Source organism: Microcebus murinus, chromosome 16 (assembly GCF_040939455.1).
Source record: "Microcebus murinus isolate Inina chromosome 16, M.murinus_Inina_mat1.0, whole genome shotgun sequence".
NCBI lineage: Eukaryota > Metazoa > Chordata > Mammalia > Primates > Cheirogaleidae > Microcebus > Microcebus murinus.
In genome coordinates, this window is record NC_134119.1 from 34,257,143 (window position 1) to 34,266,198 (window position 9,056).

Sequence of the window (9,056 nt, forward strand, 5' to 3'; positions counted from 1 at the left end):
AAATGCGGTGGGAGAACGTTCTCTAACTGGGTTCAGACTTGCTCCGAGGCAGGTGGATGGACCCAGTGACCTCTCAGCCCCCTCGGGGACCTTCATCAGCTGCAGGGAAGTCTGCGAGCCCAGGGGTGAGGTCTGCAGGGCAAGGCTGGGGGACTTGCCCAAAGTGGGGGAGGGGGAGTCGTTTATGCATCTGTTAAATGGGGGTGTGGGGACCAGGCGGTTCCGGTTCTCTCCCTGTTTTTCTGCCTCATCCTAGCTCAGGCCAGAGGCTTAGGAGGTGGCCGGACCGTGTCCCGGGGGCGCCGCCCTTGCGCTGTCCGGAGCCGGCTGGCTCCTGGCCCTGCTCGCTTGGGCGATGGCGCGGTCGCCTGGGCCAAGGGCGTGCGTTTCCGTCACCTGAGCAGCCTGACTCGAAATGACGAATGGAGCCCATCCAATATTGCCCTCCTCCCCCCCCCCCCTTGGTCTTCCAGGAATTCATGTCGACTGCCCACTGGGAGCCAGGTTGGTGCTGGGAGACATCGGTGAACAGGAGGACGAGCCTCTGGCCCCAGACACCCCCCACCCAGAGGGAGGAGACAGACTGTCGAACAAGCGAACAACAAACGAGCCAACAGTTACAGATTGTGATTGAATGCTGCGAAGGAAACCAAGAAAGGGCGGACGTGCAGGCTCAGCGCGGAGGGGCGGCCGCCCTTAGCCGCAGCTGTCAGAGGGTCCCTGTGATGAGGCCGCGTTGGAGCCAGGAGCTGGAGGACGGGACGGAGCCAGCCACGCGCAGGCGCGGCAAGTGGAAAGGGTGACACAGGACAGGGAAAACGATCGGACTCGTGTTTTTAAAAGCTCCTTCTGGCTGCTGGCTGGAGAGTGGGCTTGGCGTGAGTGGGAGGTCAAAGACCAGGGAGGAGGCTGTTGCCACGATTCGGGGCAGAGGCGCTGGCCGCTCAGACTGGGCTGGCAGCCGTGGAGGTGGTGGGTTCCCGGTGTATTTAAATGTACGGTTGATGGATCTTGCTGTCAGATGTAAGATAAGGGACAGGGAGGAATCCAGGGTGACACCTGGAAAAGTTGGGGAGTTGGAAGTGCCTTTTGCCAGTGTGGGAACGGTGGGAGAAAAGCAGGATGGGGGTGTGTGAAAGGATTTAAGGGATTCCAGGACGGAGCCCAGTCCTCCCTCCACATGCCCGGCCTGTGCGGGTGAGCTGTGGCTGTCAACACAAAGGTCGAGGCTCCCAAACTTGGCCCAGCCTCAGTGTCACCTGGAGTTTCGGTAAATATGATTTCTGGACCCATCATCTCCTGACTGGGGAGTTCTCAGGTTGCCGCCACGAGGGGGTCCCTGCCCCAGAGCTCGGGATTCCTGCTCCCACTAGGACTCCAAGGACCTCTGTCCTCCCCTCCCAGGTGGCCAGACCCAGGTGAGGGAAGAGGCAGTGTCGGGAGAGTTAGGACGGAGCCCCGAGAGCCAGGAATGGAGAGGCTGCTGGGGCGTCAGAGACGCCAGGAAATGCCAGGGAAAAACAAGCCACCTTTTTACTGTGACCTCATTTCTAAATAATCACAGCTACCAAGGAACACACTAATCTACCTCCCAGGAAGTGGTTGGGGGAGCGCCAAGAGGAGCTGGAGTGACAGCAGGGCACAGAGGCTGCAGTCCTTGCACCGTGCACTTGCAGAGGTGAGGGTGGGGAGGGCTGAGGCCCTGGGCTCACTCCACGCTAAGTCTGGCGGCTGTGAGCAGCCCGGGCCACGCCGGACCCCTCCCACTAGTGGGTCTCAAATGGCCAAAATGCCCCTTGCCTTGGCAGGCTTGGGAGGTACATGGGACATTCTCTGGCATTGAACCTCTTCACCAGAGGGTCATCCTTTAGGTCTCACCACAAGAATCACTTCTCAGGGGAAGCCCTCTGTCACCCCCCATTACTGGGTCACACCCCAATGCAGACACCTCCTTGAGCGTCTCTGTCCCCCTGGCGTGTTCATGTACATGCTCTACTTCCACTCTGCGAGGCAGGGCTGCGCCTCCTTTTATGGAAGGAGGCACTAAGGTTCAGGCAGTTCAAGCAGCTTGCCCAAGGTCACACCGTTAGCATGTGGCCTTGAACTTCGGAGGCTGCTGCAGATGCAGGAAACATTGCCCCCAAATCCTTTGTTACAGCTGAACACCACTTAACAACGGGAACCTATGGACACCCAAAAGGACCAGATGAATCATCTCGAAGGACCCGATAAATATCGGTGCTGGGCCCAGGCATGAGGCTGGGGTTTTGTTTGGGACCCCACACCCACTCGGTGACAGGGCCCCAAGACCAACCTCAGCTGAACGGACCCCCCCCCACTTTCCCAAAGTCAGCTGTTTCTGTCCCTGCAAATGCCTCTGAAATGTCAATTGTGGGCCACTCTCCCTCCACCCTCCTCCTGCGAGTCATGTAGCAGCTCAAATATATTATACATATTAAAAGAATATATTCTCTGGCAGCCCTGAAGGGGATAATGAAACCTATATATATATATCTATATATTTATACACAATGGATTGGCTTGAAATGCTCTGAATATGCCTCCAGCTGTGGCAACCCTTTGAAATATGACACTCGAACAACGCCTCCCCCACTGGCGGCTGGCGGGAGACATTAAAGATTTAAAAAAGGGGGAAGGAAGGAAGGAGAGGAAGGAGAAGAAAAAGGAGGCAGCTGCTTTTGCCTTTGGCTGTGCAGCGGCAAACTGTGTTTAAATATTAAAGCCACCCATCACCCGGCCCAGCTGTCCGCCCCCTTCAGTGCCAGGGTCTCCGGTGGCTCCGCATGGCTGGGGGTTGTCATGCGCATCTAACCCCTCCAGCCCAGGAGGTGGGGGGGCAGCGAGGCGGGGGGCTTGCCTAGGCTTGGCTGAGAGCAGGGGCCTGGTGTTGGAGTGCGGTGGGGGGAGTCCGCTGCCTCTGAGACAGAAGGTGTAGGTTTGGATACAGACTCTGCCTGTTAGGTGCTGTGTGACCTTGACCTTGGGGAAATCTCTGTCTCCATCTCGGGGCTGCGGTTTCTTCATCTGTACTAGGAGAGACTTGGACTGCGTCCTGGGGCTTTAGGGGGCCTGTGAACCCTCAAAAATGACAAGCAGAATTGGGGCCAGGACAAGGGGAGCACAGGCGCACTGAGTGACTGGCCCTTCTGCGTGTTCCGAGCGTTGTTCCATCCCGACACTGGTGCTCTCGGGCTCAGGCAGGGCCTCGTTTCCTCTGCCTCTCCAGTTCCTGCAGGGGAGGCACTTTTGAAATGTTTGTTAATGATCAGAGATACAGGAAGGCACACCATGTCCCAACAACGCAATCGAAGGTGGTCAGAAGTGACGTGGCCTATCTTGCAAGGTGGTGAGCTCCCCGCCACTGAAGGAATTCAAACAGAGGCCAAGGGAGCTTTTTGGGAGCTCTTCAAGTCTAAGATCCAGGGGTCTAAGGTTTCAGAATTCCGGAATCTAAAGTTTCCATAACTTGAAGTTTCTGAAAGTCAACATTTCTAAGACCCTATGAGTCGAGAAACCTTTAATCCAAGGGGAGTCAAGATGGGACTTTCTGTGGGGAATGTAAGTGAGGGGCGGAGGGGCTAAGGAATGGATGTGAACTTTTATTTTGCTCCCAGGGTGAACCGACTACCCACAGAAAAGAAATCTATAAAGAAATCTGTGCAAAAGAGCCAAGTGGTTTAGCTTCTTTAACTTAGAAAAACACAAAATATTTTGTATCTCCAGACAGGACTGGAGCTCTGGTGGGAGTTTGGTAAAGGATGGATTCCTCTGTGTGCTGGCAACCCGCTTCTCCAGAAAAAATGCCTGAGTCTGCAGTGTCTGCCAATTTCCATGGTGCAAATATTCCCACCATGGTCGATTTCAAGTTTCTGACAGTTCAGCAACCAGTTCCTAAACTTCTTAAAAATGTAACAGTTGCCTTTTGTGACCTAGCAAAAGCTGGCTGCAGCGTGTCCTGGGAGGGGTGGCTGGCCAGGCCTCCATAAGTGAGCAGGGAAGGGACAGAGGGGTGTGGTATGGGCGCTTCTGTTCAAATGGGAAGAGGGCTGTGCTGACCTCAAGGTGACATCTGGATCCTGATGGGAAGGTTCCTGCCCCCGGGGAGGGAAGGACAGGGCTGCCTGTGCCCCTGTTGGCCAGGGAGGCATGCAAGGGCAGAGGCTGGGGTTCCCAGCTGCTGGGACTGGGACGGCAGCTGGGTGTGGGGCGGGTGAGGAAAGGCAGCAACTGTCCCTTCCCCAGACCCTCGCCTCAGCTGAGGCGGGACATTCGCCCGTTTCCCACTCAGTTACTCCATGAAGATTTATGCAGAGCAGGGATCACTGCTCCCATTTCCCAGATGTGAAAATTGAGACCCGAACAGGCAAAGGAATTTGTTTCCAACCACGTAGTTGCCAAGTAATAAAATAAATGTAGCTCAGATGGATTGCACGTTTACTCTGAGCCAGGTCCACACGCAAGAGCTTGATTTGTTGAGTAGGTCAGGGTCCCAGGAAGCAGACCTGAGATAAAGATCCCTGTGCAAGAGACTCGTTACCAAGGTGTGCCCAGGTGGGGGGACAGGGAGGAAGTGGCGTTGCAGAACAGGGCAGGGGAGGAAGCCAAGCAAGGGTCTGATGTCAGACAACGCCCTGGCCCAGCCTTGGGCATAGAGAGCACCCTGCAGTCAGTCCCACCTGGAAGCTTTCACATGCCTGCTCCGGCCAGTCATCGGCTATGGGCCACGCCAGGGGCACATGAACTGCCCGGCTCGTGAGGCTGCTGCGTCCCTGGTCAGGCCTCCCAATAAGGGGTCCTTATTGGCATCGAAACACACAGGAGCTTTGGTAACATGTCAGAGGGCTTGGCGGTGGGCACCGGCAGTGCCCACTCACATGCATTAGCTCATTTGTTCCTTACAGCAACCCCAGGTGGTACTGTCACCCCCACTTTGCAGATGGGGGCAATGAGGCACAGAGAAGTGGAGCTACTTGCCCGGCGTCACACAGCTGGCGAACGTCAGAGGCCTGTACCCAGCTCCTGTTCTCTTCTGGGAGGAAGGAGGTTGGTGGCTGGAGGGGCAGGGAAGGGGGCCACGGGGCAGGGAAGCAGCTGTCGGAGGAAGGGGAGAGAGGAGAGCAGGCTTTAAAAGATCCATTTGGACAGAGGTGAGAGAGAGAGAGAGAGCTACAAAGGAAGTACAGGGCTGAGGGCACAAAGAAGGGGTTCATACACATCTCTCTTCCCTTCCCCCAAAACATCCTAGGCCTAGTTCTCTGAGCCTCAGTCTTTTTCTCTGTAGAATGGGGTGAACAGAGGTACCTGTTCCTTCATGGTGCTGTTGAGAAAATTCAATAAGAAAGTGCCTGTCAAGCGCGTGGTCGGGTGGCCCACTGTGAGGACTGACAGCCACAGCTGCTCCTTCTGCCTGGCCAAGAGGCGCCAGCTGGGGTGCCAGATGTGAGCTGAGCCTCTGGCCTGGGGGACAAGGGGCCGCGCTAGGGCTGAGTGTGTGCGCGGAGGAGAGAGGAGAGGGCTGAGCTGGGGTGAGGCAGTGTCTTGCCGCAAGAGCCTGGGGGAGCCACCAACGTGTTTTCAGCAGGGACTGGCACGCCTGTAGCGTGGGTGTGGCTGGGGGCTGGAGGGGCAGCGGGGAGGCCGGGGAGGCTGCCGATGTCCAGGCAGGATGGGGACGATGTCATTGGGCTGGGACAGTGGCTGGCGCGGATGGAGCACGGGTCTGCAGTGTGGTGTGCCGAGCGCATGCGCCTGCGTGTGCGAGCGCGCATGGTCTGTGTGTGTGTGTAATGGTGTGTACGTGCGTGGGTGTGAAGTTGGGGGTGCGCGTTGTATTAGGGGGCTTGCATATTCGAGCATGTTTGCAAATATGTGCAGGTGTGTGGCCCAAACCTGGCAGGCTGAAGGGTGGCAGCGGGGCTGAAGGCCCAGCACTGGCTTAAAGGGCAGCCTGGGCACCCTACCCCAACACCGCCACCCCAGTAGCTGATTCTGAGGCCACGAAGGAGGCCTGATGACTGCTGAGTCCATCCTGTCACTACCATTGCCCTGGAGAAGGTGGGGGACCCTCTGGGTCTGGAGAAGAGACAGGCTGGAGGACTCAGGGATGGCGAGCAGAGCTGGATGGGCGTAGAGAAGGCCCGGCACACACCTAGGACGGAGCCACCTCCCTGGGCCTCTGTTTCTGCATCTGTGAATTGCCACTTGAAGAGCGGCCCCCAAAGATACAAGCTGGCCAGACCCTCCCAAGTCCGCTGGTGCAAACCCCACCTTACACAGAGACCCAGATTGGGCCATGAGTGTTGCCCGGGAGACCAATGACTGCTTGGGGGCAGACCCCAGGCCTCCTGTGGCCGCTTGAGTCAGGCCTCCCAGGAATTCTGGAACACCAGCAAGGGGCCCCCGTTCTCCGAGCATCACCCAACAGAGTACTCCAGCCTGTGGACAGGCCTGAGAGCTGACATCCCCTGGTTCTCTCGCAGGTTTCCAGGCATGTCTTCCAAGCCCGGAAGGACACAGGAACCCCGCCACCAGCCCTCACAGCCTGTCATCCCACCACGACAGAATCTGGCTCTGTGAATCTTTCAAATGTTTCTTTAAACAATGGAGGCACCTGACGTGGTGGCCCATGCCTGTAGTCCCAGCTACTCGGGAGGCTGAGGCAGGAGGATCCCTCGAGCCCAGGAGATTGAATTTAGCCTGGGCAACATAGCGAGACCCTGTCTCTAAAATAATAAATAAATAGAATTAAACATGCAGGTCATTTCGGGAAGTGTTCCACTTTCCATCCTGGTTGTCAATTATGACTGAGAGCAGGGAGTTGGGTTGGCCGCCCCATGGGGCCAGTTGATGGGGGAGGGGTGTCCTGAGGTCAAGCCAGGTCCCTGTGTGTGCACCGACAAGCCCTAGCCTGGGGGAAGGCTAGCCTCGCCAGCAAATAAGACAGGGAGAAGGAGGAGGGAGGAGCAGGTAAACTGAGGCAAAAAAGCTGGGGCCAGAGGAAACACCCTATTAACAAACACCTTAGTTAATATTGAACCCTAGTTAACAGCCAATGTCTTCATTAACTGTTAACACCCTAGTTAACTACGAACATCCAACTTAACAAAAACCTTGTTTGTTGTTGAACACCCTAGTACCAGTGAACACTCTAGTTAACAGCAAACATTGTTATTAACAGTTAACACCCCAGTAAACTGTGAACACGCTTCTTAACAAACACCTTGGTTGACAGCGAATGCTTTAGTCAACAATGAACACCTCCTAGTTAACGGTTAACACCTTCTTTAACAGTTAGCACCCTACTTAACAACAAGCACTGTAGTTGACAGCCAATCCTTTGGCAGGAACCGTTTCCAGCTGAAAGTGAGGAGGAGGCACTGGCTGAGGGTTTGGGGGGAGCAGGGGCTCAGGCTCTCCCTGCAGCAGCGGCGCCCCCAGGCTCCCGTCCCACCCCACACCCCCACTGGCTGCACGCTCTGCTCTGGAACCCCAGCTTGCCAAGGGAAAGAGGAGACAGCTGGAGTGTGCGATGCGTTATCCACTGCAGCCTAAATGCCCCTCGCTTCCCCGAGGGGAGCTCAAGGTCCCGGCAGGGGTAGTGGGGACTCGAGTGACTTGTGGTCTCTCTCCTGTCACCCTCCCTTCTTCCTGGGCTCTCTGTCTCTCTGGGCTCCTCTATCCCTGCCCTCTCCCCCTCTGGTCAGCCTGTCCAGCTCCCTTCTCCTCTACCTCACACTCCAGCTAACCCTCTCATTTCCAGATCCTTCTCCTCACCCATCATCTTTTCTCACACTCTTTCTCCGCCTTTATCAACTTCTTCCTCTGTCTTTCCCGCTCACTGCCTCTGTGCCCCTGTCTCTGTCTCTCTCCTCCCTCGTTCCCTCTCTATCACCCTCCAGATCTTAGTCCAAGCACCACCTCCTCCAAGAAGCCCTCCTTGCCCCTCCAGGCCTGGCTTATGTACCTGTGTCACACACTCTCCTGGGACCATGTCCCTTGCCTTGAGAGCCCCTTCTTCTACTTATGATGAATAATTACAAACCAGGGTCCATCTCCCCACCAGAATGTAAGTTCCTTGCTGTCGTGCCACTGCTGTATCCTCAGTGCCTGGCATACAGTGGGTGCTTAATAAATGTTTTTGACATAATTGCCTTTCCCTCTGCTCCTCCTACTCTCTCTGCTTTGTCCCAGCTGCCCAGGTGCTGGGCCAGAGACCCCTCTGCTGGTCCCTCCTCCTGCTCCCCACTGCCCCGTCCCCACAACTCCAGGTGGCCCAGGGCGGGCTTTGGCTCTCGGCTTGCTGACCCAGGACCCGACTGCTTCCAGAGTGGGGACCGGTGCTGTGTCCATAGTCCCTAGACTGCCCAGCCAGGCGGTGTTCGTTACACTCTGCTTGAGGGAATGAATGACACAAAGAGAAAGGGATTTGCCGTTCCAATCCCAGCTCTCCCTGCTTGGCATGCCCTGTGACCCTGGGCAAGTCACGTCATCTGACTTTCTCTTTCTCCATCTGTGACGTTGACCGGGGACCAACAAAGACACCCAACGGGAACATGCTTTGTACACCATCGAGTGCCTGGTTGGATCTGTGACCACTGGATGTGAGTACAACATTTTCCTCCCCTCTCTGGGCACCAAGGGAATGAGAATTCAGTCTGCAGCCCCCAGGGAGCCCAGGCTGGGGGGTCTGGAGGTGCTGGAGCCCTTCAGCGAGGGGGGAAGCTGGGGGAAGGAGGAAGGTGTTGTTTCAAGCTAAATCATTCCTGTGTGCTTTACTGAGCACCTGCTGTGTGCCGGGCACTGTCAAGGCTCTCGGGCTGCATCAGCAAAGAGAGCAGCACTCTGCTCCGGGCTCCGGGCTCCGGCGCAGCCGTTTAGCAGATGAGCGCTGAGCACCTGCTGTGTGCCGGGCGCGGCAGAGGCGCCGGGACAGAGGAGTGGCCCTGCCCGGCCTGACCCTGACCCTGACCCAGTGTTCCGTCTCTGTCCACTGCCCAAGGTCACCTGTGCTGGGAGTGGAGGAGCTGGTCCAAACC

At 56.7% G+C, this 9,056-nt stretch overlaps 1 long non-coding RNA gene across 1 annotated transcript; it reads left to right on the top strand.

Annotated features, from left to right (window-relative positions):
* The first annotated feature begins 489 nt into the window (after window positions 1–489).
* On the top strand, window positions 490–2,478 carry LOC105865961 (uncharacterized). The gene is made up of 2 exons (XR_001151657.2): window positions 490–1,678; window positions 2,159–2,478. It is a non-coding gene; the product is annotated as an uncharacterized LOC105865961 (long non-coding RNA).
* Window positions 2,479–9,056: the final 6,578 nt, after the last annotated feature.